Source organism: Anser brachyrhynchus, assembly GCF_964034855.1.
Source record: "Anser brachyrhynchus genome assembly, chromosome: 3".
Lineage (NCBI taxonomy): Eukaryota > Metazoa > Chordata > Aves > Anseriformes > Anatidae > Anser > Anser brachyrhynchus.
The window spans coordinates 107,215,098-107,242,868 of record NC_137696.1 but is presented as its reverse complement, the minus strand read 5'-3'; the positions used below and the strand labels follow the sequence as shown (position 1 = coordinate 107,242,868).

The window sequence follows — 27,771 nt, the reverse complement described above, 5'->3', positions numbered from 1 at the left end:
TAGTTTTAGTGAGTGTGATGTGTGTAGTATACTAAAAAGATCATACCTTGATTGTTTCATTTAAGTACTCTAAATATGAATCTCTAAATGAAAAGGTCATCAAAATGGAAAGAATTCCAATATCTTGTCTTTTCCTTTTTTTACTCTAATTATGTTGATTATGAAATTGAACCTCTTTTGTAAGAACCTTTTCTTGTTAGTGAAAAAAATGCACCTTTTCCATTTTGGCAAATGTTTGTTAAGGCTGTACAGAATGATCTGTGCATAGTTTAACCCCTTTTAAGGACATTATTTGAATGGCTATAAAAACATCTTGCATCCTCTGCCCTATTATGTTAGAAGAAACGATAACAGCTGATAAATATGCAGTTATTAAACCTTTAATGGAATTAAAACATTTCTGTTAGAAGCACAAAGGAAAGACTTGTATTTTTCATGCAAGTAAATATAATAAGGATGTCTTTTTTTTTCCATCCCCAAATGTCTGTGCCTTTGACATGCCATAAGGGATGAACTGCTGTTTTAACGACCTAGGGGGTTGCTTCTAGAAGCGTTTGCCCTTGGTGAAGAATATATTTGCAAAGGATCTGAATGACCTTGTACTTTTGAGCCAGACGGGTGCTATTAGTATGTGATTTTGCTGAAAAACTCCTGAAGAGGCAGTTGTATTGTCTGTCACTGCAAGTACAACAGCACTATAGGAATATCAAAAGATGGACATTGCATAAAAATAATGCAAGTGTTCTTTGCAATATTATTGCATCAAACATGCAGAGATTGACATTTTATTGATATCATAAAGTTTCAAACACACAAGCATTTTTATCTTTTTTTAAATCTCTCTCATTTGAAATCGGAGCACATGTGTGAATGCTGAGCTACACTCATAACAGGTGTTCCAGATCTCCTTGAAAACACAAAGAACTGGTGTCCCTCCTTTTTCAGCTTGTGATTGTCTTAAATCCCTGGCCTTTTATCTATATGATTTAAGCTAAAGCTTAAGAAGTAGGACGTCCAACTCAGTTTTCAGAAAAAAAAAATAGTGGATGAATGTCATGAATGAATGTCATCTCTGAAATGTGGAACATTTCTTGAGATCCTGAAGTTTCTTGAGATCCTGAAGATTTCTTGAGATCCTGAACAAGCAGTTAAAAAACAGGATCACCCCAGCAGCAGGGAAGAGAAACCTCCAGGCTTTTTTTTTTTTTTTTTTCTGCCAAGGGGCAGCAAATGTCATTTTTCACCCACACATACTAATGGTAGGTTCATGATCAGTCATTACTTGTCAGGCATTAGAAGCTGCAGTGACCTAAAGACTGAAGGCTTTCAGAAAATAAGAGAGCTTGGGTAATGCACTTCTCAGACAGGAGTTTTAGGCACAATGGAGCTGGAGCTAGAGTTTTATTTTTACTTGCTTCCACATTAAAAAGGAAAGTGATAAAACCACCAAATCCTAAATAACTACAAAGATTTGAATATGATAGTTGTAAATTTTGTTAAGGACAGGCTGTGAAAGACATATGAAATCTTATTCTGTAAAATAAAAATTTGGAATTGTCCTTCTTTCTGCAACACATCCGATACTGAGAGGAGCAGGAGCCCTGAGTAGAGGTGACTATTTTCTGATCAAATAGGAAAACTATGTAATGCTTCAAGCAGCCATTGGCATTTTAAGGCAGTGATACCAGACACTGGACTTGTTGATCATTGTGGGTCCCTTCCAACTCACGATATTCTATATTCTAATTTGTGTATATCACATTAAATAAAAATAATAATAATAAAAAGTACTAAAAATCCATACATCTAAGTTAAACAAATAGGCATTCATTCTGCCTATTCTCAGGGAAGAGCTCTCATGATGGCTGAATTCCTGCTGTAGTTAACTTTGATGTGTACCTGCATAGCTGGTCAACCTTGTACCCATCCAAACAATATTTGAATGCCCTTCTGAGATTGCAGTAGGAATTTCTTCTTTCTTCTTATCAAATGCATCTTGGGATTCCAGGACTTCTGCATTATCAAAGCCTACGAAACATGATCCTACAGGGTGCTGCTACTTTAGTCTTGATCTACCGATGCACTTAAGCATATTGGTGGGATCTGTTCACATACTTATATACCAATGCACTACGCTTTCTGTGATTATGAGCTGTAATTGACTGGGAAACAAAGCAATCTGAACAAGCAGTTAAAAAACAGGATCACCCCAGCAGCAGGGAAGAGAAACCTCCTTTTTTTTTTTTTTTTTTTTTTTTCAACCTGAGGGTTGTTTTGAAGGTTGCACTACAATGCAATACAATAACTGAAATGATGAGGAATAGGACTAGTGAAGGAAAATAAATATTTAAGTGGAATTTACCTGTTTTTCAGTGTTACTGGCTTTCAATGTTCAATTTCAATTGTAGACTGCTTTTCTGAGTTGGATCAAGTGCTTTACAAAGGAAGGTATTGTCCTTATTTTACATAGTCACGAAAAACTTCGGTGACTTGACCAATCTCATTTAACAGATCACAGCATAGCCAAGCTTTGAATTCTAAAGAAGGCAAATGAATAACAGTTCTTGTGTGACAAACATCCTATAAAAGAAAAGCGTGTTTGGTGATGAGTGTTACAGAGTACTCAAACTAATGAGGGTTTGTCAAATGACACTGCCGATAGAGTTCTTGAACAGAACATAGGTACCTGGGTAAACTTAATGTTTTAAGAGACGTATGTGTTATAGAATCATTTAGGTTGGAAAAGACCTCTAAGATCATCTAGTCCAACCTTTATCCTAGTACTGAAGTCCACCACTAAACCATGTTACTAAGTCCTACATCTACATGTTTCTGAAGAGCCCCAGGGATGGTGACCCAACTACTTCCCCGGGCAGTCTATTCCAATGCTGCACAATCCTTTCAGTAAAAAAAAATCTCCTAATATCCAACCTAAACCTCCCCTGGTGCAACTTGAGGCCATTTCCCTTCGTGTTATCACTTGGTGCTTGGGAGAGGAGCTCAATCCCCACTTCACTGGCCTCCTTTAAGGTAATTGTAGAGAGTAATAAGGTCTCCCCTGAGTCTTCTCTTCTTTAGGCTAAACAACCCCAGCTCCCTCAGCCGCTCCTTATAAGACATGTTTTCTAGACCCTTCACCAGCTTGGCCTTCTCTGGACACACTCCAGGGCCTTGATGTCCTTCTTGTAGTGAGGGGCCCAAAACTGAACACAGTATTGGATGTGGAGCTTCACCAGAGCCGAGTACAGAGGGACAATCACTTCCCTAGTTCTGCTGACCACACTATTTCTGATACAAGTCAGGATGCTGTTGGCCTTCTTGGCCACCTGAGCACGCTGCAGGCTCTTATTCAGCCAGCTATTGACCAATATCCCCAGGTCCCTTTCTGCCAAGCAGCTTTCCAGCCACCCTTCCCTCAGCCTGTAGCACTGCATGGGGTTGTTGTGCCCCAGGTGCAGGACCCGGTACTTGGCCTTGTTGAACTCCATACAGTTGGCCTCAGCCCGTAAGTCCAGCCTATCCAGATCCCTCTGTGGAACCCTTTTACTCCCGAGCAGATCAACACACTCCTATCTTGGTGTTGTCTGGAAACGTACTGAGGACACACTCTATCCCCTTGTCCAGATTAATGTTAAAGATATTGAAGAGAAGTGGCCCCAGTACTGAGCCCTGAGGGACTCCACTAGTGACCAGCCTCCCAGTGGATTTATCTCTATTTACCATGACTCTTTGGGCCCGGCCACCCAGACAGCTTTTAATCCAATGAAGCATATACCTGTCCAGGCCTTGAGTAGGCAGCTTCTTCAGGAGAATGCTGTGGGAAACGGTGTCAAAAGCCTTACTGAAGTCAAGGTAGACCACATCCACAGCCTTTCCCTCATCCACTGAGTGTGTCACTGTCATAAAAGGAGATTGGGTTTGTCAAGCAGGACCTGCCTTTGATAACCCATGATGACTGGGCCTGATCTCCTGGTTGTTCTGTATGTGCTGTGTGATGGCACTCAATATAATCTGCTCCATGAGCTTCCCTGGCACCGAGGTCAGACTGACAGGCCTGTAGTTTCCTGGATCCTCTTTCCAGTCCTTCTTGTAGATGGGCATCACATTTGTTAGTTCCCAGTTGACTGGGACCTCCACTGACAGCCAGGACTGTTGACAAAGGTGGAAAGTGGCTTGGTGAGCACTTCTGCCAGATCCCTCAGTACCCTCGGGTGGATCTCACCTGGCCTCATGGACTTGTGTACATCTAAGTGGAGTAGCAGGTTGCTAAACGTTTCCTCATGGATTATGAGAGCTTCAATCTGCTCCCTGTCCCCATCTACCAGCTGAGGGGTCTGAGTACATGGAGAACAACTGGTCTTGCTGCTGAAGACTGAGACAAAGAAAGCATTAAGGACCTCAGCCTTTTCCTCGTCTCCTGTCATTATGTCCCCCCATATCCAATAAAGGATGGAGATTCTCCTTAGTCCTCCTTTTTTTGTTTATGTATTTATAATAACATTTTTATTGCCTTTAACAGCAATAGCCAGATGGAGCTCCATTTGGGCTTTGGCCTTTCTAATTTTGTCCCTGCATAGCCTCATGATATCTTCGTAGTCCTCCTGAGTGGCCTGCCCCTTCTTCCAAAGATCATGTACCCTCTTTTTGTTCCTGAGCTCAAGCCACAGCTCTCTGTTCAGCCAGGCCGGTCTTCTTCTACACTGCCTCATTTTTTGGCATGGGGGGATGGCCTGCTTCTGTGCCTTTAGGATTTCTTTCTTGAAGAGTCCCCAGCCTTCCTGGACTACTTTGCCCTTCAGGACTGCCTCCCAAGGGACTCCACCAACCAGTCTCCTAAACAGGATAAAATCTGCCCTCTGTAAGTCCTGCTAACCCCCCTCCTTTCTTTTTCCAATAATCAAAAACTGCATTTTTGGAGTTTTCGTGATCGCTGTGCCCAAGACAGCCTCCAACCTTCACATCACCAACAAGTCCTTCTCTATTTACAAGCAAAAGCTCCAGTGGGGCACTCTCCCTAGTTGGCTCACTCAACAAATGTTACAAATATAGATACTTATATATTACTATACCTAGTGATAGTGATATATATATATATAACAATACTATATATATAATAATTCAGACTTAATTAAGTCTGAGTTAATTAAGTATGCTAGAAAAGTTTACCAACTACCAGTAAAACAATCATTTAAATTTAGCTAAATACTTCTGATATCAAAAATGATACAATATTGTTTGGAAACTGTTTGACACTTTATAATTGGCAGGTATACTTAATTCTCCAATTACAGCATCCAGTCCCAGAGGATTTTCAGGGCAAAAAAAAACATTGGGAGAAAGAGAGGAGAAGTAAAAATGGCACCACAAAAAGGAAGGCAACTGTTAACTTCAGTGTGAGACAAAGCAAAACAGCATGAACAGTGAGGCAAAGATGGCAGAGGAATATTATAGAACTTTATTGAAGGATGAGATTTTTTCTGCCTCATCAGTGCACTGTGGTCCTCTATGTCTTCCTCCTCGCTTTTTTGTTATATGTTTATTTCCTTTTACATTTTCATTATGATGTGGCAACTAGAGAAAAATCTTTCTATACTAGTTTACTTGCTTTGCACCTTTAGCACAAGAAAAGCTCCTATATCTTCTCCCAGTTAACTTGGTACATCAATTAGTACTTGTTCAAAGGTTCTCAAGTCCATGCTTGTTGATTTGTGGTTATGTGCTCTCAGACCCTAACATCTAACAAGAAGCAAGGACAGGGACTGAAGCAACTTTATTTTTGATTTACCTGTCATTTGTGGATTCAACTCTTAGCATTTATGTTCCACTAGTATTGTAGTTTCTGGACGGAATGAATATGAAATCTAATCTGTCCTCTCCAGAGAAATCACTGTAACACTTGAACATGTTACTGTTGAAGGGATTTGGGTCAAATATTGATTTTTCTGGTATGCCAGTATCAATCAGTGTATTTTAATTTAATTCAAAATACAAGGAGCTGAGAGTTCATAGAAACTAGAGTTATACTGAGATAGACTTCGTTTTCTCAGGTCTGCTATCTCTGAGTTTACTGACAGTGAATAACAGAGATAATTCGGTATTTTAAGAAACAGCAAGGCTGCTGGATTGAGATAGTTCATATTTATACCCATTCTGATAAAACCGAGAAGCAATCTGTTAACTGAAGATGTTCCAGAGGAGCCTGAGCAAGTAAGCCTTCATTGAGTAGTGTTGCAACCAGAGGGACTGGGTGGGTGTGGAAGAACTAATGGAGGGAAACTGATTTAGTAATTTAGCATTGTGGTTCATAGTAAAAAAAGGGCATATGTCTGAGATGTCTAATCTAGAATATCTCTAGTAGTGAACCTTAGAAAATAGACTGACCATGGCAAACTGTAGTTTTAAGAGGCAATGAAAACAAACAGTGTTGCTGGATGTTATACCCAGACATTTCATACTCAAGTGGAACTACTAGGTTCACAGAAGTGATGGACTGCTCTGGACATAAAGTAGAATTCCAGATGATTTTTGCATATTTACCATTGACATTTCTGGATAGTACAAGGAGAATGTTAGAGAGATGTGAGAGTGGATTTCATTGATTAGTTTATTGGGAAGACATTAGGAAATATGTCCCAAAACTGTAGATACCCAACTCCGAAAGTTTTGAGCCATTATCTAGGATATGATGGTTTGGTCTGAGAGAGGTGAAAGAAACCTCTGTGTTGGTTCACAGACCTCCTGTGAACCTGCATATATATACTTCCTGTAGCAGATTTTCTAGGGTCTAATGTTGTGCTGTATCCTCACCATGGGGATTTTAATAACTTTGGCAGTAGATTGATTTTGAGTAAGTAGAATTCAGATTATGAAATCTGTTCTCTCTCTAACAAACACCTGTTCTTGCAGACAGGTTCATTGAGACTAGTGGAATGACTTGAGAGAGTGCTGACTAATTTCAGTGAGACCTTCAGTCTTGATCCACTTTGGGAAGCTGGATTTAATTGTGTGTGAAAAGGAATGGAGCCAAAACAGAGTATGGAGGGAAGAAATCTCAGTGGTTTTTGTGGATATGCCTTCATAGTAGGTGAAATCCACATTCTTATCTGAGGTTTACCTCAAATCCCCCCCGGATATTCACATCCCCTTAAATCCTAGCATGCCTGCCCATTGAATAGTGATGTATTTGCTCAGATGGAGCTATAGGATATAGTCTGTGTTGTGCTTAAAGAACAATTTGAGCTTATCTACTTTGCAGTGAGCACACAAGTAAAATTCACCTTGTTTCCCCAGTTCTATTCTATATATGAAATTTTCTGACCTTTTTCCTTCCTTGTGCACCAGCAACTACATGTGTATATGACTCTGCATGCTTGCCACTTAAATCCTCATTTCAGATCCACTACCTCATATCTGTCCTGCTTTACTCAGCTCAGAAATACCAAAAAATACCTGTTTGATGTTGGTGCTTACTGACCAGAGCACTGTTAAGTCAGACATGGTGATACTCATAAACAGAGAATGTGAATGAGTACTAGACTTTATGCACCTCTACAAGAAAGACAAAAATCCGTCCCTGCCCTAGGCACACACAAGCTCATCTTGGAGTATTTTATCTGTACCATCTAATTTAGAAATATGAATTTGAAACCTCAGTTAAAAGAACATCCAGAAGGAAATGTACAGAAAATCGTCTGGGGTGGGGATGGAGGGTGGGATGAAAGGTAGGAGGACAGTAGGAAAAAACTTCAAGAGTAAAGGTAATTGTGGCCATTTATTCCCACAAAGTATTCCATACAGAAGTATTCTGAGTTGTCCTCTGGAGTCTTCCCTGACTCTGTAGAGGAGGTCAAAATTCCTAATTTAGGCGATATAGGGACTCTGGCAGAATTTGCTGGTGTGCATCTCTCAAGACATCTCTGAAGTGGCCAGCACACTTTTTAGTAGCAAACCCTTATCTGTTGAGTCATGACCCTGACATGCTTCTTGCAGCACAAATTAATCTGCCACTCCAGTGAAAGGACAAACAGCTTTCAATCTCCAGCTCAGAAGAAGAGCCATATAACACGCGTCTCTTTCCTCCCTACCTACTTCCTACTGGTCACTGACTCTCATGGTCTGCTGTCTTCTAATAGTATAAACTAGAGAAAAATGCCCTTTCAGTCAGTGCGTGCACTCAGCTCTGGAGTAATTGCATGATTCACTGCAACTGCATATACAACTGTCTTTCTTCCTTTTCCTGGCATCTTTGCTTTATCCATTTGTACTCTTAATGTAAAGCCTAGTGTCAATGCACTATTTAGTGCAAGCATGCAAGTGTATGTGGGTTGTAAATGAGCTTTGGTTTATTTCAGGACAAAAGAAATCTGGATTGGCGTAAAAGTCTGAGAACCACATCAGTGGGCAAGTCTGGCAAATGACTGTGTAATCTGTCCTGTTCATGTACCCTTATCCACAAAATTTGGGGTTGCCCTCTCTTTCAGATGAAGATTTAGGGCCAATATTGGCAAGCCCCATAGCAGGAGGAGGAAGGAAGAAGGAACAGACCTGACATGAGCTACTGAGCTGGAAGCTATGCTAGACCAGACACTAAGGATCTGCTGGTGATGAATCTATGTGTCTAAGAAGCAGCAGAGTCAAAGTCATAGACTGGTAAATACCTGCCACTATCTTTCTATCTGTTACTGAAGAGATGACATCAATTATGGGAACATGTCCCAGATAGCAGTCAACATAATAAATGCTATAAAAACTATTGCACTGTAATATTGTGGCTCACCTTTGGTGGAATTGTTGGGAGATGCTAGGGACCTTTCCTTTGACTTCCATTCTTCCTCTGTGTTCTATGATCCCAGACAGATTTACATGTGTGAAAGATTTGAGTGTGGAAGTAACATTTTACTCCAGCTACATCTGAACTGATTGTGAAGCTTATGATCTCTTTCCCTTGCATTTTTCTGTTCATAAGTGTTTATGCTTTTATGCTGGCATTACCATTACAGCTCTGTCCAAGACAACGCCCAGATCCCAAATACTGTACTGCAATATGGCTGAGAGAGGGAGATTTATTCTCTTGCTTGCAATTTCTCTTCTGTAATTCAGCACCCTGTTAATCTATGTGCAATTTTTGGCTATTGGTGCTTGATACTATGTTATTTTATTTTATTTAGAAGGAACTGAAAACAAACAAGGCCTTAGCTGAAAGAAGTTTCCAGCCATGGAAACTACCAGTCTTGCTCATTTGGTGGCAAGCTGCCAAGTCAGCAAATCATGAAATCTCTCTCCCACATAGATAACTAGTTTTCTAATGGGTGTTTGTAAAAATCACCCTTAATTCAGACCTTATTTGATTTTTTTCCTGCTGCGCCATCTTTTTCTCTGCCTTCTTCAATTCACTCCCAATATTTTTTCCCTGGAGTTTTATTGTATTAGCTTTGTGAGATATGGACCAGTCTCAGAATCTTTCAGTGTACCTTTTCCATCTGTCAGATACTCTTTTGTAAGTTTTAACAGGCTGCTCCTTATTTGCAGGGTACTCAAGGCAATTCCTACATAATGTCTGATAAAGTTCTTGCGCTGTTGCTGTATGGTTTTGTGTTAACTGTTTAGTCACATCATATCTCACAATTCAAGAATAGGTGAGTCAATTTTGTATTTCTGGTCATTTCACATTGCCCACCATCTGAACGATGCAGAAGGTCCTTCTACTTTAGGTACAGATGAGCAGATATTTTGGTATAGGCACCATGTATTTTATTCACAGAATTAGGAATCTAAGCTGCCAAAGAATCATCAAAGCCTCCAGAGCAACCAAGGAGCAGAAGGAGGGAGAAAGTGATGAGAGCAATGAGTTGGAAAAAGGGAAGGGTGGGGATGGAGAGGAAGATTAGTTGACACATAGTCCTAAACAGTGCTCCACACTGAAGAGTCTGCATTGCCTCTGAGTGCTTGACTGACGATTCAGTGAAAGCAGGCTTCTATACCAACAGTTAGCTTAGATGCATGAGGTTGATGTGCATACCTGTTCGCTTCCCCTCTGCCCCTTGCGCCCCTTTAATAAGGAGAAAATTGATTCCCAGTTTCTGAACAAAAGTCTGTAGCTAAGAGAAGGCATGGTCTCCCTGGCTGAGTAACAGCTGGGGAAAAATGAATAGACCATATGTCGGAGAGCAGCCGCCAGAACACTGGGACAAAGCTGTGGACCACTGCCAAGCTCACAGCAAAAGCCATGGCAGTCAGGGCAAGGGGTGGAGGGAGACTGCTCAGAAACGCAGTCAGGGACCCTGCACTGGTGTGCTTTTTAGGGGTTGCAATATATAAATTCCGAACAAAAGAAGGAAAAATGACTTGTTTTCAGAAGGTTCCATGGGAAAGAAAGTCATTCACCCAAATGGCTCTGAATATCCTTGTTAAAACCTGCCTAGTTCCCTTACGCTTACCTTTTTTCAACTGATCATCTCTGGGAAAGTCTAAAGAGTTACAGAATTTTATCTGTGGGAGTCATTGGCTACTGATTTCTTTAATTTAGCTTTTCTACCCTTAGTCTTCTTTCTCCACAATCCAGTTCATCGCTGTTTCTTCTGTGACCTGGACTCAATGGCAGAATGTGGTCTTCTCAGGTGACCATCATGAACAGCTATAACAATTCTGCAGCCTCTGGAAGAGGAGCTCGGTTTGTAAAGACTTTTATGCGACAGGAATCAGTTTGCAATATGTTCAGTTTGAAACTTTCTTTTGCCTCCTACCTATAAACTGATTATCTGTACCAGTCTGTTCCAGACCCATGTAGGAGGTCCTTGGTGGTGATGTATAGCTTTATTAGAGATGTCATGGAGAGCTGAAGCTTGGTGAGCTCAGAGAGGGAGATTAGGAAGGAGCAGCAGCCCTGAGACCTGGACTCGCAACGTAACCCCACAAGATGTGGGACACAGCCATTTTTTTCACATGAGATAACACTATGAGCTGGGGTGGTGGAGAACCACAGATCCAATTCTACGCTTTGTGCTAAGCCTCCATTGAAGGGTACAGACCCCATTGGTCTCACTCTGTTAATAAGTGAGGATAAGTGATAGTAACTTGATAAGTGAGGAAACAAAATAGAATCTTTGCAAAGTTTTTGTTTAAAAAAAAAATCAAGGTTTTAAAGTAGGGAAATTCTTTATAGAAAGAATATATGGATGTTATTATAAAAACACACTTCAGATTTCTAGTGAGACTCACATTCATCTTACTCCTAATTGCATTTCTTTAATCAGACAGGTCTCTTCTGAAACTTTGTACTTTTAGACAGAGTACCTGCTTGGAGACACTTAAGCAAAAATTGTATAACAGTTCACATTAATCGATTGTGACTGATGTAAGTGAGAACTAATTGCCTACATTGCTGATACTTATTTGTCTAACAAACCTAAATGAAAGCAACTGGAAAAAAAAAAAGCCTTATGCAGTGTTTTACATGTTGTTGGTTATTCCTCTCTAATTACTCATTTTAGATTCTAGATATCCAGTCCACTGTAACTTGTCATATATTGGCTTATAATGGTTAAAGGGAAAAATAAATGAGAATATACTTCTGGAATGGCAGTGATATCTACCAAATGTCCTTTTAAATATGCACAACAAAATGGATTGTTAAAAATAATCCCCTGAGGATGGTGCTTCTTTTGTCAGTTTTCTACCAGAGCGCACCCTGCACTTTGACAGAAAATTGCTCATTAATCTCAAAGGAATGACCAGTTTTTCAAAATAGTCACTCAGCTATGCTGCCAATGTTAATTTTTTAAGCATTATGGGTGCCATTAATTGATTTCTGTGGTTGGAAACAACACTAATCCTTTTCTGAATGGGACATTAACTCCAAAACAAGTCATTAGCTTTTGTCCACATACTGTAATTAACAATTACCTTCCAGAAGGTAAGCATCATGCCTTCACAGAAAGTGCAAAGGCCACCGTGTCACTGGAGATTTGGGGTCTTCCTCTGTAGTATTTATATCTAGTCTCAAGACATTAAAGTGGGGTGCTTTTCTGGCTAAGCATTACCAATTGCATTTGGAGTTGCAGACATAGTAAAGGTAAGGTGATCTGATCTTCACTTTCAGCCCGCGAAGAGTTTTCTCTTTTTTTTTCCTTCCAGCTTTTTTTGCCTTCTAAGATAAGGGAAAGTGTATGGGCGCCTCATGTTGCTTCCTCTCAGGTGTGTGAGATAGCACCATGTTTGGTTAAAAGGGAACGTTGAGTTGACTGTACAAGGGAGGTTGAGAATTGTTTGGAGTGAAAAAGGCAAGAAAGAATATGTTTCTATCTCATCCACCTCATACTTTGCCCTTGCAACCTCTGCTCATGTCTGCTACGACTCATTCCCAATGGGTGATGGAGTGGGAGGTGAAAAAAGAGAGAAGAGCTGAGCTTCATGGATTGGAAAAACCTGCCATAACTGCTGCTGCTTAGATGTAAACTTTGTTAAGAAAAGTCATGTCCTTTTATTAGCTTTATGAGAGAGGTGAAGGGATTGGTTTCCTATGTCTGTTCCTCACTGATACTTTTCTTGGTAAAAAGTGCAGAATTAAGGGGCAGCTGTGCATGTATGTAATAGGGAGCTTGAAATCTCATCACTGGAGTCAGTTTTCCCCCCAGGCTAGTTTTATATGGCTCTAATGTCAGCAAAGTGACTTCTAATTCTTATGGTATTACTTTAGACTCAAATCATCTGGCTTTGCTGTCTGGGAGCAAACCCATTGTATTGAAGTATGCATACATAGGCAGAAAGATGGGAGAACATGAAATATATTTACTTTTATATTTAAGAAAACCTTTTTTTTTTTTTATCTCTGTGCTTCAAAAAAATAAATCTAACCTGCAAAATAAGCCTCCTGTAAGTGTATTAGTTGAAATTTTTAAAAGTACTGCATGATTTAGGGATACATGGTCCCCCTGAAAACCTAAGAAGTTTGTGCTTCTAGGCTGCTAAAACATATTTGATATGCATGTTTATATTGGATTCTTTATATTGGATTCACTGGTAGCATAGCTCGAATTGAAGCAGAGCTTTGGTATATCATTCCTCCAGGACTGAAATGTCAGCTCCCGACACAGTCTTGAATGTTTTCTCTTTCTGGAATGTGTCTTTTCAGAACATTGCTCAGTGGTAGCAAAGGGCACTTCCCAGTGGCAGTTTCTGCTGGTTGAGAAATTAGTAACCTGGAGATGCTCATAAGTCTTGCCTACTTTGCTCAGAGATAGTAAACATTCAAGCAAAATTACACACAAGTAATACTCCCTGCAGACACCCCAAGGAAGACACTGGAATTTCCTAGCCCTGCAGCAAATATACAGCTTACTTCAACAAATCTTTCTTATCTAACTATTCTTTATCTAGTTGTTCCCATATTCTGGCCAACAGGCCTTACATCCCTGTGCACAGTTTGCCTACATATACCATGAAGTTTGTAGCAAAGTCAGGTATTAAGGCTCACTTCAAGTGCTTTAGCCATAAGATCATTTGTGTAGTATTCTTTGGGTGATGCTGTTGTCTAGCAATACTTGATATTCTCTGTACACTTGGAAGTATTACAGAATTTCCAGTCCTCTTTTCTAATACATTTTACTTATTCCAGGTTTTGGGCATCTTGCATTATTTTCACCATCTGTTTTCTAAGATTTTTTTTTTTTTCATCTGGGACCATATTCTTATGCTTTGTTTATTTATTTTTATTTTTAATATATTGAATCATAAAAATGACAGAGGTAAAGTCAATACATCTGCCTAAAGTTAAAAAGAGGAAGTGTTTTCCACTTAAACCAGAAGGATTTTAGACTTTGGCCTTAATTTATCTTTTTTTTTTTAGGGATTTTGACTGCTGATGCCTTTCTCTGTAATAGCTATTCTGACAAAGATATATGTACAATGAAGTATAAATTATAGAGGGAAAGAGTTAAACCATATATATTTAGAAGTATACAAACAAATGTAATAAGGTCTATTAAAAGCCTGTATTAAGTGCTTGGCTGGCCCAGGAAGACTACTTTCATGTGTTAATAATACAGTATTGATAATTGTTATCAAATATTAGGGAAGAGTTAAGGCTGTTGACTATAAAATCAATATAAAGATTAAAATTGTCTAGAAACACCTTTGAAATTAACAGTCATTTGTCTGCATCTGTCCTTTTTTTTTTTTTTTTTTTTTTTTAGGGCAGTAATCAGCTCTCTAAATAAAATCATTATGGGATTATTTTCAGATTATTTGAATAGAACTCATGAAAAGGTGCTTTTTTACTTTATGGATTTGTATGCAATTTCTTTAAAATAATCTTTTCATAATTGGCCAGTAAATCATATTAAACCACAGGAGCAATATTAGTTTTTTTTTTCACTTCACTTATTCTGGAAGAGATTTAAGTATAATTATTCATCATTGGTGTAAACAAAGTTATGTGTTTTCAGGAAGTCTGATAAGGGAAAATGTGTGCTTTAAAGGAGTCAAAAACTGCCACATGGGAACATGCAAGAGTAAAGAGAAACAATCTCACAATATACTGTCTTTCAGAAATCTGGATTCGGGATCTGAACCCCACAGAGTAATGAGTGACATATAAGTTTGTATTTTGTGGTTTTAAAAAGTGAGAGAAATTTAATAAAATTTTAGCTTTTCTTTTCCAGAAAAGAAATAGTACTAAATATGTTGAAGCAAAAAACAAACAAACAAACAAAAAAAACCCACAACAAACTGTAGATGGGAATTATTTTTCATCAGAAAATGTATTTGACACAATGTAGGTTCAATTATCTCCAAAATGCTAATAGAGCTAACCTAATTCTTGAAGAAATTCATAATGCAGCTCTGTCCTCCTCTTAACCCACTTCAGTTACAGATTTAATCCATGATACAGAAAAAACCAAAAACCTTGATCAGTTCTTGTTTTTTTTTTTTCTTTTTTTTTTTTTTTCCTGAAGGAAGCTGAACCTCATTTCTCAAAACATAAAAGCTGTGGGGTGAGAGGAAGGCTGCTTCTTTCTCTCTGGATCGTTTATTTAGGTATATAATGAGAGGAAGGGATACCTTTCCCACTTCTGCCTGGAAGGCACATCAGCAGAATATATTTTTTTTAAGAAATTAATTTATGATAAAAATCTGGCTTTATGTCTGTAAAATACCTGCTATAGAACTATTTACTAAATGGTCCTTTTGCAAGTCTTCCAGATTACCTGGAAGTAGTACAGTTTTAAATTTGCAAGTCCTGAGTCTTGAAAGAGTGAAGGGGTTGTGGTTTCATTTGTTAATGAAGAAGGGATAGATTGGTCCAGTGCTCTCTTTGGCATTGGTTAGGTAGAGGTCTACTAAGAGATGAGAAATCTGTTAGGATCTACTGAAAAGCAAAAGGAGCTGATTGTATCATGGGGCTAAAATAGCTGTAATCTGCAGATGGATTTTGTTAACAGTTCCCCTCCCCTTCTTCCCCAGAAACTCAACTTTGCTGGAAAAGAGTAAAGGATGAGCATGTTATGCTGACATTTCGAAAAAGGCTAGGACGTTGACCTGTGTTCAACATATCCATCATAAATAAATACTCACCCTGAAGTGGTGCTCCCTCTTGAAAGTAATGGAATGAAGTGTCCCAGGGCCAAGAGAATTCCTTCTTGTATTGAAGGAAGAGAGTGACCTCATCCAAAAAATTTGGAATCCTTGAAACATTCTGGTACCTCTTAGAAAGAGCTGATGCACATTAAGGCTGCCTTGGAGAAGTGGTTGTGCTGGCAGTGTAACAGAGGGCAACAATCATCACATTTTGTGCAAAATATTGATGGTTTTAATCTTCAGAAATCTGTAGTGTTTGATAAGATATCCACTTTATTTATTTTTTTAGAAATGTTTTTTAGAAAGTATTGCAGCTGAAGTGCCTCTATACCAATGCATGTAGCATGGAAAACAAACAGGGGGAGTTGGAAGCCACGGTGCAATTAGAAAACTATGATCCAATTGCTATCACAGAAACATGGTGGGACAAATCACACAGCTGGAACATTGGAATAGAGGGCTACAAGCTTTACAGGATATACAGGCAGGGAAGGAAGGGTGGGGGTGTTGCCTTCCATGTTAAGAAATGGATAGATTGTGAAGAGTTCCCTCTAAGAAACAACCATGAGCAAGTTGAGAACCTGTGGGTAAAAATTAAGGACTGGACCAACAAAGGACATCTTGTGATTGGGGTCTACTACAGGCTGCCCAATCAAGAGGAGCCTATGGATGAGGCCTTCTTGCTCCAGCTACAGGAAGCATCATGCTCACAGGCTCTCATCCTCCTGGGGGAATTCAACCCCCTCTTGTGAGGCCTCACCTGGAGTACTGCATCTGGCTTTGGGGCCCCCAGCACAAGAAAGATGTGGTTCTGTTATAGTGAGTCCAGAGGAGGACTATAAAGATTATCAGAGGACTGGAGCACCTCTCCTGTGAAGAAAGGCTGGGGGAGCTGGGGATGTTCAGCCTGGAAAAGAGAAAGCTGTAGGGAGACCTTATCGTGGCCTTTCAATACTTAAAGGGGTCTTACAAAAAGGATGGAGAAGGACTCTACTCGGGTAGATAATGATAGGACAAGGGGGAATGGTCTTAAACTAAAAGAGGATAGATATAGACTAGACATTAGGAGGAGTTTCTTCACTGTAAGGGTAGTGAGGCACTGGAACAGGTTGCTCAGAGAAGTTGTGGATGCCCCATCCCTGGAGATGTTCAAGGCTAGGTTCAATAGGGTCCTGGGCAACCTGGTCTAGTGGGTGTCATCCCCGCCTATGGCAGGGGGTTGGAGTTAGATGATCTTTAAGGTCCCTTCCAACCCAAGCCACTCTATGATACTATGACTCTATGACTATCAGTTTCTCTGTGTATCCCAATTGTAAAGGCATCCACGTTTGCAAAGCTATTCTGAACATATTTGGATAGCCACATCTTACAAAAATAATAGTATTTGAGATGGCTACAACAGGACAAGAAAAGAAAATGACCAAAGCTTAAGGACGATCTACCATCACAATTTCCATTAATAATACTGGTTTGTGTCAAACTGGAAGAGGCAACATCACGAATGGCTGTACCCTCACTTACCCTGGTTGCCTGGCTCCCATGTCATCAGTATTAGAGAAGTTGAGGAAGTTTTAAGATAATCATTCAAATTTTTCTTCTCAGCTCTAAGGAGCTCTTACATTTAGCAACACCCTTAGGGTTCTTTTTCTAGTACCTAGGGTACTTATTCTTTGAGGGAGCAGATAACACAGATGACCTATGTTTTAACTTGGGAATTGAGGTGATTTTTTTTTTTTTTTAAGCGCAACAGCAGTGACAGCACAAGGATCATCAATCTGTGTGGAACAACTTGTGATGGGATGGTTACAGAGTCCTTATAATTCAAGATTTCAGAAGCATGAACTCCAAGTCTACTGAGACCCTACTATTCCAAGTCCATGAGGAAGAGAAAATGGGACAGCAAGGATTTTAGTAGTTTGGCAGAACGTAGCCTGTGGCGAGAGGCCAGAGGGAATAGTCTTCTTCATTAGGTCAGCTTGATTAGATAAATTGTATCAGGAGTATTCATGCTGCCATAGAAAAGCTGAATAAGCAGAATAAATACAATTTTCTGTAGAAATGGGGGTGTGGGATAAGAGGGACATGGATTTGGATTTGACAGGAGAGCAGGGATTGTTGCATAGTGCTCCCTGTAAATCTGTATCTGTAGGGTCTGAATGTCCCACTGAACCTTGTGGGAGTTCAAAACCTGTGTCACTTTTCAGGATTTGTTTTGCACCAATGTGGCTGCAATTGCTGATGTGTGAGAACATGAGTTCAGTGCTGTAAACAATGTTCCCAAGTCTGTCTTAATGCAACAAAATGCCTGGCTCTTCAATGGATTCTAGGAGATTCGAATTCAGGTTTAAAATTGAACTTGTGCTTATTGCTGGAGAGGAATGAACTTCAGTGTTTGCTGAGTTGGAGCCCAGAAAGTGACTCTTGTACTTTTTTTTTTTTTACTTTTTTTTTTCTTTTTTAGTTTTGTTCTTCTAAAATTCCCTATTCCTGCAGGGTGTGTAACCACCATTCACTTTCATTATGAGAGAAGGGATAGTAGTTCAGTAACCATACTGCATACTTTCAGCCCCTTGAATCAAATGCTGAACTGAAATGCTGAAATGAGCAAGGGTATAGCTTACCCTTTCCTAACCTCTGACTGCATTATTAGGGTGATAATATTATTTAAGCCTAATGTATCAGAAGGAAATGGTTTCATTGTTATCCAGTGGAGATCCCATAACAATGCCACAGTGAAAGAGGCTATAATGAGGAACTCTAAGATTTCAATGGCAAAAGGGATTCATTGCTAGTCCATGACCTCATGATGAAATCATTACAATGCAGTCAGGGATACAAAGTTATTATGGGAAAACTATTTCACAGCAAGTCTATAAGGACCTCTTTGATGGTGCCATTATGAAACCATTACAATGTAAGGTTATGATGGCAAAATGGTTTCAATGAAACCCTATTATGGTTTAAAAACAGTTTAAATGGTGTCAGCGGAAGTTATTCTTCCTTTCAAAAACTAAAGGAATTAAACAGACCTCTCTGTAAAACAAAACAATGACAAATTAGAAGTTTGGCTGACACTTGATCAGAAGCAGAGAGGTTATGAGCTCTTATGAACAGCCAACTAAAATTTCCTCTAGAGTTACCTAGCTGGAAAATAATGGCCATTGAGTTTCTAGGATCTTCTTTAATTAAGTAAATCAAAATGAAATATCATCCTCACATAAAAGTTTACAACAAATAGCATTCTTCTGAATCCTCCTTGCTCTATTATAAGTGAGTGTATTGCAGTTTCTTGTTTTTCTTATGGTTGTGTTTCTGACTTTCATTTGCTCTGGTAAGGATAGCTGTGGCATACCTCAAAAATAAATTAAAATTCCACTGCCACTCCCAGTCTAGTATTTTGAGTGACAACCGAGACTGACTGTCAAACTAAATAGTATATTTCAAAACTGAGGAAAAATCCCCCTACCTAAGACTGACATCTCGTCGGTAATATGGTTACTATTTATCTGATTTAAAACCTAGCCTAATCTGATCACCTGCTCCATCACTGGTGCTGGACAGGAATAAAAAGTATATTTAAAAGTTGTTTTGGATGATGGTACCCTGCTATAGGATAATTAGAATGGTATACCCACTAAGAGGGATGTACCTCTGAAGTAATTCAGAGTTTTCCAGAATATCCAAATCTTTCTTGTTGGTGCTGTTTTATTTTCAGTGAATAACTACATATTTGTTTAAAAAAAATCAGCTAGAACTGGGACTTGGTGGAGGTTGTGTTTGGGAGCTCACTAGCCACCTAGGAGAGGGTGTCCTGCACCATAAGTACAGAAAGTCTGTCCTAAGACCAAGAACACCTTTATTGGAATGAAAGATTTCAGCAAAATGTTCCAGGTTTGACAAATGTGCCTTTTCCCCTCTACATTTAGGAAAAAAAAAAAAAAAAAACTTGAAAATCTTTCCATTGATCTCAGGTAACGCTTGCATTGAATGTGCTGGAATATTTTTATGGGTTATAAAACCTACAGTCTTATAGGAGAGTTTCAAAACCAGTCATTTAGGTGGGGGTCTCACTATATCCTCCTCACTCAGTATGTGTGTAAAATGATCTGGAAGGCTGTCATGGAGGGACATTAATTTTATTAATAAGCCACAGTGTGAGGTGTGAAACCTTGTGGGTAGTAGTTGGTGTGCCCTTATTAATCTAGCATCTACATGTTCTAAGACAGCTTGAAGTATAATCTTTTTTTTTTTTTTCTTTTTTTCTTGTATCTGCCACTGAAGAGGCATTTTTAGGGAGAAAGACCAGGGTTCTGTTTAGCTCCTGAAGAATCCCATCTCTTTGCAAAAATTAGAGTAGAAAGCAAAGCCTTGAACAACATGAGTTTTCCTCTTGAAAAACAATCTAATTTACACTAGTTTGATTTGCACCTTCTGCATCTCCTTTGCAGACTCCATTGTGTGGATGCTCACTTTTCTTTTCTGGAACACATGCCATTTCTGTACAGAGACAGCAACAGAAAGTTATATTAATAAATGACGAATGAGCTCTATATTTCCCATTTGAGATATACTAGAAATTATAGATTTTTAAAATGATTTTGGTATTAAAAACTATGACCTAGCTATCAGTTCATCAGTCAAATAAATATCATCTAATATGGTAAAGGATGGATTTTGACTTCTCATGTGTTGTATACACAGAATAAACAAATTCTCCCACACTTGGTAAGGAAAGCCTCCGTGCAACACTATAGAAATGCATAATATCCCAGCATTAAGAGTCCCAAATAATTCTGCCATCTTTTCAGCATCTTAATAAGTTCAAAACCTATTTGACATCCTTGGAACAATACCATCAATCTCTGTTATCTCTGGTAATGAGGAAGTTATTCTGGAAAATGTTATAAGTTGGATATCACAGTTACTGTGAAGCATGTTGCAGGGAGAGATCTAGAGATCTCTGAGTATGCCTATATACTGCCAGCTTAGGTCAGCCATTGATAGAATTGAGATGGAGATGATAATTCTTCCTGGACTCAATGATTACTTGGATACCTGTATCACAGTCCCACTGAGATGGATGCTGGGAAGGTGTACTGCCTCAGGCACTGTTCAGCACAGAGTCTGCTTGTATACGTGTATGTCATACAACATCCAAGATAATGTGAAAGGATTATCTTGTTATGTGCAGCAAAACATAGGACAGACTGGCCTCATCACATCTTCAGGTCACGCTGCTATTCACAGGTCATAGTCCTTGCCTGAGAAGAGACGCTTTTCAGATATTTTGTCTAAGAGTAGTAGCCTTATAGTTACAGCACTTTCCAGGGAAGAGGAGTCTTCATTTCAGTTTTAATTTAGTTCAAAGAGTTCAAATCCCATATGTCTTCCTGTCTCTGTAGAGTACCATGTAGCACAGTGTGGTGTCTCTACACACTTACACTGGGCTACCACAGCCATTTTGCATCTGGCAGGGCTGTGGGACAAGAGGGCATGTCTAAGACATCAGGCTTTAGACATCATCTGTTTTTAGACTGTGAATGACAGAGGTGCATTGTCTGGTGGTTTATACTTCTGTGATCAGTCCATATATCACTACCCTGTTTAATTAACTGAATATTCCGTTCAGTTAATGGGCTAATGGTTATGTGTGTGTGTGAAAGTACAAAAAAAAAAAAAAAAAAAAGAGCTGTTAGTGTTTTAAATTTCATTCTCTCTTTTTTTTTTTTTTATTATTGTTATTTCACAGTCACCCATCACACGTTGTCCTCTTCTGTTTTGATGGTGACTGTTATCTTTGTTTAATCAGCAAATTTCATCCTCCTTTTATCCCCTCTGGAAGTCATTAATGAAGTTCCTAGATAGGATCTGTCATATTAAATAAATGTACCCTTAATAGGTTTTGCTAGTTGTCTCTCTTTAGCTTGGTAACATCCCTTTCAAACAAACCTGGAAGAAAATGCAGATGAAGTGAACTCTCTGTTGATTGGTTTGTGACCAACTTTACAGACTTCCCAGGAACCAATTCATATGCCAGTTTTAAGAATAATTTCCCACATGATACTGAAATCCACACAGGTTAGATGACTGCCTCTTCTTTGCTTGAAAACAAGAACATGGTAATTATTTTGGAGAATAATAGGTTACATTCTGTTCATCATTACTTTCCTATCTATTTCTTTGTTGGTGACTTAATGGAATGTTGTCTGATACCCAGTCTGACCATTGCAATTTGACTATTGTTTTTTATTACAAATAGGATAAACTAGAGATTTCTGTAAAAAGAGAAAGGTTGAGTAGAGTGGGGAGAGAGAGATTGTTACATAATGTGAAAAACCACTAACAAAAGTGTTGGGTTATTACAGTTTAAGACATGTTTTAGCCATATGAATAGAAAGTTTAAAGACATCTAATATAAGTTGTACATTATGAATTCTCTTTATACTCTTCTCACTTGCTTTGCTATAATGTTAGCAAATGAATAACTTGATCAATGATAGCTGATGTTTGAAGCTACCATTTAGGACTCATCTGAACACAATTATAGTTTTTCTGCTTTCACTTCTCAAGTAGCAACTGCCAGAGGAAATGTAAAAGTGAAAAAAATAAAAAAATAAAAAAAGGTTGTAGCCAAAAAAAACCATGTGGAGCATCTAATCTTTACAAACATGGAAAGAACCTTCAACTGGCAATTGGTTAATGAAAAGTCAAAATCTTTGGTGAACACAAGTCTTAAGCATTTTGAAAAGCATCAAGAGACTGGAGAAGGAATACCATTTTTTTTTTTTAATGTTATTGGTAGCTTTGGAGGAAGAAAAATAAGATACTCTGTATTGTTTACATCTTGTTAGAGTCGCATCCTGATCTGACATGAATCAAATATTTTCTTACATATTTTCCTGACCACATTGCACTGTTTTACAGGATTGATTCTAAACACATTTGCAATTTAAAATAGCAAGGACAGCAAAAAGTCTTTTGGTTATATGCACCTCCCCAGGGCTTTTTATTTTCAGTATGTCAATGATTCAGAAACACACCTTTTTAACACTAAATTTACGTTGAAAAAAAAAAGTCCTTAAATACATAAACATTTAGTCTTAGTTCATCATGGCAATGCTACAGTTTACTTTAGCTAATTATTTTCTGAATATTTGTTTGTGTAGAGGACATCTGGATTATAAAGATGTTTCAGAAAATCCTTATTTCATAGCACTGTTGTATATGGATATTTCTTTTTTTTCAGTTTCCCAGTACTCTTCCTCTTCCCAAAGGATCAAGACTGAGTCCCCTAGGAAACCAGGGCATCAAATATCCTGTTGAAGAATGGGGCTCTGCACAAACTCATTCACAGAATCTGTCATATAGAAAATGCAGGAACCACAACTGCGAATCATATCCAGAAGAACTTGGTTTAGTTAATAAAAATGAGCAATGCAAACTAGATAGGTTTAAATATGTATTGAACAAAGCCAAAACCAGACAAATTACTGAAACAATTTCAAGAGGTGCCTACCAGAGATGTAGAGGTGTAAGTAAGTAGAGTTCTTATAAACCTTTCTCTGTGTTGTTGTTACTTCTACTACTACTACTACTACTACTACTACTATTACTGTTAATACTACCACTACTATTATCAGTCGCCATGCAAGATAGTGCTTTATCTGTCTAGTACACACAAAGATAAGTTCTGTCCTGGAAAGCTTATACTTTGAAGTATAACTACTCTTTTGAAGAACATAGAGAAATGTCTAGAGGTTAAATTGTTGCTTATGTTCATAATGGGAGATAGCAGCGTAGTAGAGGGGAGGTATCAGCAAGAGCATGAGAGAAGGAAGGCATATGTTTGGGCAGCTTGGAAAGTGAAGATAGGCTCTCAAAACCACCATTGCCCAGGAAGCTCTGTGTATGTGTTTACAATGGACTGAGGTCTATTGTATCAACAAGGGCAGAATTACAAAGAATTGTAACAAAGAGTTTTAGAGTATGACCTCTTATAGGAGGAAACTATCTCAGTATTTATATGCGGGAAGACTGCTAATGTTCTGTGTAGGCTGGCAGGGATAATGAGGGTGCCAGAAATATCAGAGGGGGAGGAGTTCCAAACACTGTTCATGGACTGGGGTTGAGTCTGACTAGGAAGAGAAGGAATAATATGGTTTGGACATTGATTTTATGAAAGATCCAGAGGAAAGGAAAATGAAAATCTTATCAGGGACAGGGAACTGAGGAAGAGGAATGAAGAATAAGCTCCAGGTTAAACTGATAGGTGTCAGACATTAGCAAGGATCCTTGGGAAACTAAAAGAGAGAAGCTGAAGGGCAAAATAGGGAACAGGATGCAGAAGTGGACTGTGACTCAGCAGCACACAATGACCACAGCAGTACGTGAGAAGGGATGAAACAGCCAGTGGAAATCAGTAGTCTGACGTAAGGACCATTTTCAGTAGAATGGGGTCAATGGACTAGAACATGTTTATGGGGGCTAAAGCATAGGTTTTGCAAAGTGTCATTATAGCATTTCGGCAGGGCCCAATCCAAACAAATACTGAACTTTCTTTGGTTTTGTAAGTGCAGGTCTTACCATTAATTAAGAGTCTTTTTATATTCGAAGGGGATAAGATACATATATATTCCTTTTGTGTCCTCACACATAAACCTAAATCCACAGGTGTGAATCATCAGTACATTTGTCCCTAAATGATAAAGGTTTGATTTTTTTTTTTATGAAAATATCCCTTCTCATTTCTATCATGTCTCTTCACTTTATTTTATATATCTTATTATCTCTGTATAACTTTTGATAGTATTATTTCTTCCATGTAGTGCAAATGCACTTAATCCTCAGAAGAATTTTAGATTAGCCAGGTAATTTGTTTTCTTCATGAAGAAGCAAAATGATGTTTGTATAAAAGTCCATGGACAGAGTGAGTGCTGTATTTCTAAACACAGAAAGTGGGTATTTCGTATGGAATTCAGCAAATAGTTTCACCTCAGTTCTTTTAGGCATATAGTGATTCTTGTGTTGCATAAATGATGGAATTATTGGCTTCCCTGCTATGCCTTAGCTAGTGTCCTGTGGTTCGTCTGGTTTGATTCATGCTAGGAATCTGCAAATATAATCACAGTGTCCAGGTTTCAGACAAAACAGGTAATTTTTTGTTTTCCAGTTAGAGCACTTTGCCTGGCTATTATGGAATGGAAAAAAAAAAAAAAAAGGAATAAAAAAAACTACAACACTTGTGTACACTGCTGGGTTAGAAATACTATGAGAGGCTGTTGCTGTCTGGGACAAGAACTCTCAAATCAATATATTCCCTTAGTTATGCATGGAAATTTGTTAAATGAAACATGATGAATGTTAAAATAGCTTTAAAATACATGTTAATGAAATTCTTTGTCTCACTGTGAGGTTTCTAGAATAGCAAACTATAGCTAGGAATTTTCTTTGCTTTACTGAAGTCCTGCAGTAAAACCTTGTGTCAGGAGCAACTACCTGAAGATGCATCTTATACTTATTCTCACTCTTGAAAATCTAAAAAGATTCCAATCTCTATGGACGGTAACTAGGAGAAGTAAAAAAAAAATGAAGAACTATGGTAACTGAAGAGGTGTTTCTCACTCCTACATTTGCATTCTTCCCCTTTCAAATTGTTTTGATATATTTCTATCACATCATTCCTTCCTCATCTCTCTTACAAGCTGAAGTATCTTATTTAAAATGTCCTCCTATGAAAGACTTGCTATATGGTAATCTTTCTGTTGCCCTACACTCTTCTTTTACAGGTCCCACCATATCTTTCTTGGGATGACAAGCACTGAGTGCAGTGATCAAAATGTGGGCACACCATGTATTAAGACAGTGCCATTATGATGTTTCCTGTTTTGCTAGCTACACCATTTCAATTAATTCCCTTTCCTAATAATAGTTTATCCATTTGACAGCTGCTGGCCACTGAGCTGTCTTTTTCAGAGAACTGCCCTTATAAAGCGTTCATAAAATGTATGATTTCATTGAGAAACTTTTACTGCCTTTTTTATGCTTCTCTCTAAACTTATGCTATTGGTCTCGGTCAGACAGAGTATGAGGCTAGATGGACCTGACTCAGAATGGCCATTCTAATGTTATGTTCCCACATAGCAGCAGTATTTAATATATAGACCATCAATATCTTACTTTTGTTTTTCCCATGCTTATGATTGTGCATTTATCAGTCTTGCAGTTCAGCTGGCAGTCCACTTGCTGAAGACTGGAGACCTTTTGAAAGTCTCTGTCATAGATCTCTGGGAGACTACCTTAATAAGATTCATCTGATGTGTAGCTGGCCTTTTATTCTTGGTCATTTACCCTGTCATTACTACTGCAGAGTAGTTTCTTTAAGTCTCTGCAAATGAATGTCTTCAGACCCTTTTGTATCATACTGCTCCACCTTCTTTTTGCTCCTTCAGAGAACTTTAATCTATTTGTGAGACATGACTCCTAAAAAAGTGTAAAAGTCAAACTGACACCTACCTGGACAGGCTGGAGAAGTGGGCCACACAAACCACATGAGGTTCAAGAAGTCCAAGTGCAAGGTGCTGCACTTGGGTCAGGGCAATCCCAGACAAGAGTACAGACTGGGAGAAGAACTCATTGAGAGCAGCCCTGCAGAGAAGGACTTATCCAGGACTACACCAAAATTATTGTCTTTTTTTAGCAAGTATTGGCCAGAATTTCAGTCAATGCCGGCATCTGGTAGGGTGGCTGGTGCTAACAGTCTGTTTTGGAGAGCAAAGGACTTCTGGGCTTGTTCATTGTCTAAACAACAGCTGCACAAGGAGTGACTGTGTTGTGGTATGTAGTTGGCCTGGTCATGTGAAAATGAGTTGGAAGATGATGTCTGTCCTAACAGCTGCAACTAACTTATTTTCTCCCTCAGCTGTGGTCTGATATTCTTCAGTAGCTCCCATGACAGCCCTGCATGTGATGTAGCACAAGAACATGATGCGTATGATGAATAGTGAAGATACATGTACAAGCTGCATGTAGTTCAAGAACTGTAAGCTACTCATCCTCATTTTAGAGGTAAGGCTTTTTGTACTTGGGGTCTGCAAACTCAGTACTTCAGGATATGGCCATTGATGAAATGTAGTTCTTTATTCCTACTGGCCAGCAGTGGTTTTTAACCCTTTGAAATGTGGAGGATATTGTGACTCTTTTACTCATAGGTCTGGTCTTGGATTGTCCCCTGGCTTAGATTATTCCCTTATAGATAAAAAGTATAATTTTTTTTTATAATACTGTGAGTTTCCTATATCAGGGAATATCTTCTCTGAATAATTGGACATCACTTAATAAGCATCATCTCAAGTACACTAATAGTATAACACCCTCTACTCCATCCCTTTGACCTCACCTGCATCATGTATATTTATTCTTTCCACTGATAAAAGCATTAACCTCTTATCTTGCATTAAGTTCACATATTAATTCCCTATTTGAGAAAAGAGAGAGGGAGGAAAGAGGGAGGGATGGAGGAAGAGAAGGGCTTTTAGCATTCTGTAGCTGAGCTGCCTGATGTAATGCGTTAGAGGATATAGGTGCCAGTAATGTGCAAAGAGCTTGAAAAATGACCAGACAGTGCCAAGCCCACAGTGCATGTTGTCAGGCGGGCTAACAGTATAATAAATCAACCTTTCTAGTGTCAAGGGTCAGGTAGTTTGATGTTCAAAGCTGTTTGGCCAGCCTGATCCAGCTAGGCATATGCTATTCATTTCTGAGCTGTTAGCACTATTACAATAGTAGGATCACCATAAAATAATGCCAGTCCTGTGGTTCTTTGGTCTTTCAGTCAATATCCCAAAGGGGAAAATTTTCTGGGAGAAGAGAGTGATATGCTGCTTAGTTTCAGGTCTTACGCTTTCCCTACACTTATTATTTTCTCTAAGCAGCACTGAGAAGAGCATGGAAAACCACATCAGATGGATTTTTCCTATGCTTTCCATATAGGACAGTGATGCTTAACCTTTCCCAGCTGAGCGAGCCATATGGGCATATAGTGGCAGGTGGGAACAACAGGCTCTGCCCCTCTTCTGTTCATGTAAGTACTTGAAAACCTCATATTTTGAGTAAGTGGAGGATACCAAGCAGAGTATGATTAAGCAATCCACTCCAGTCTACTGTATCTTCCTTCTGTGATGTTTAGAGGGGCTGGAAGGA

General features: G+C 38.8%; 1 long non-coding RNA gene across 1 annotated transcript in view; it reads left to right on the top strand.

Moving 5' to 3' along the window:
* The window catches only part of LOC308193274, a 98,671-nt gene that overhangs the window by 45,814 nt on the left and 25,086 nt on the right, over positions 1 to 27,771 (top strand). The window contains exons 5-7 of the long non-coding RNA XR_013949507.1: positions 8,481 to 8,649; positions 26,492 to 26,637; positions 27,562 to 27,652. This is a non-coding gene — a long non-coding RNA (uncharacterized lncRNA). The remainder of the gene's footprint in view (positions 1 to 8,480; positions 8,650 to 26,491; positions 26,638 to 27,561; positions 27,653 to 27,771) is intronic.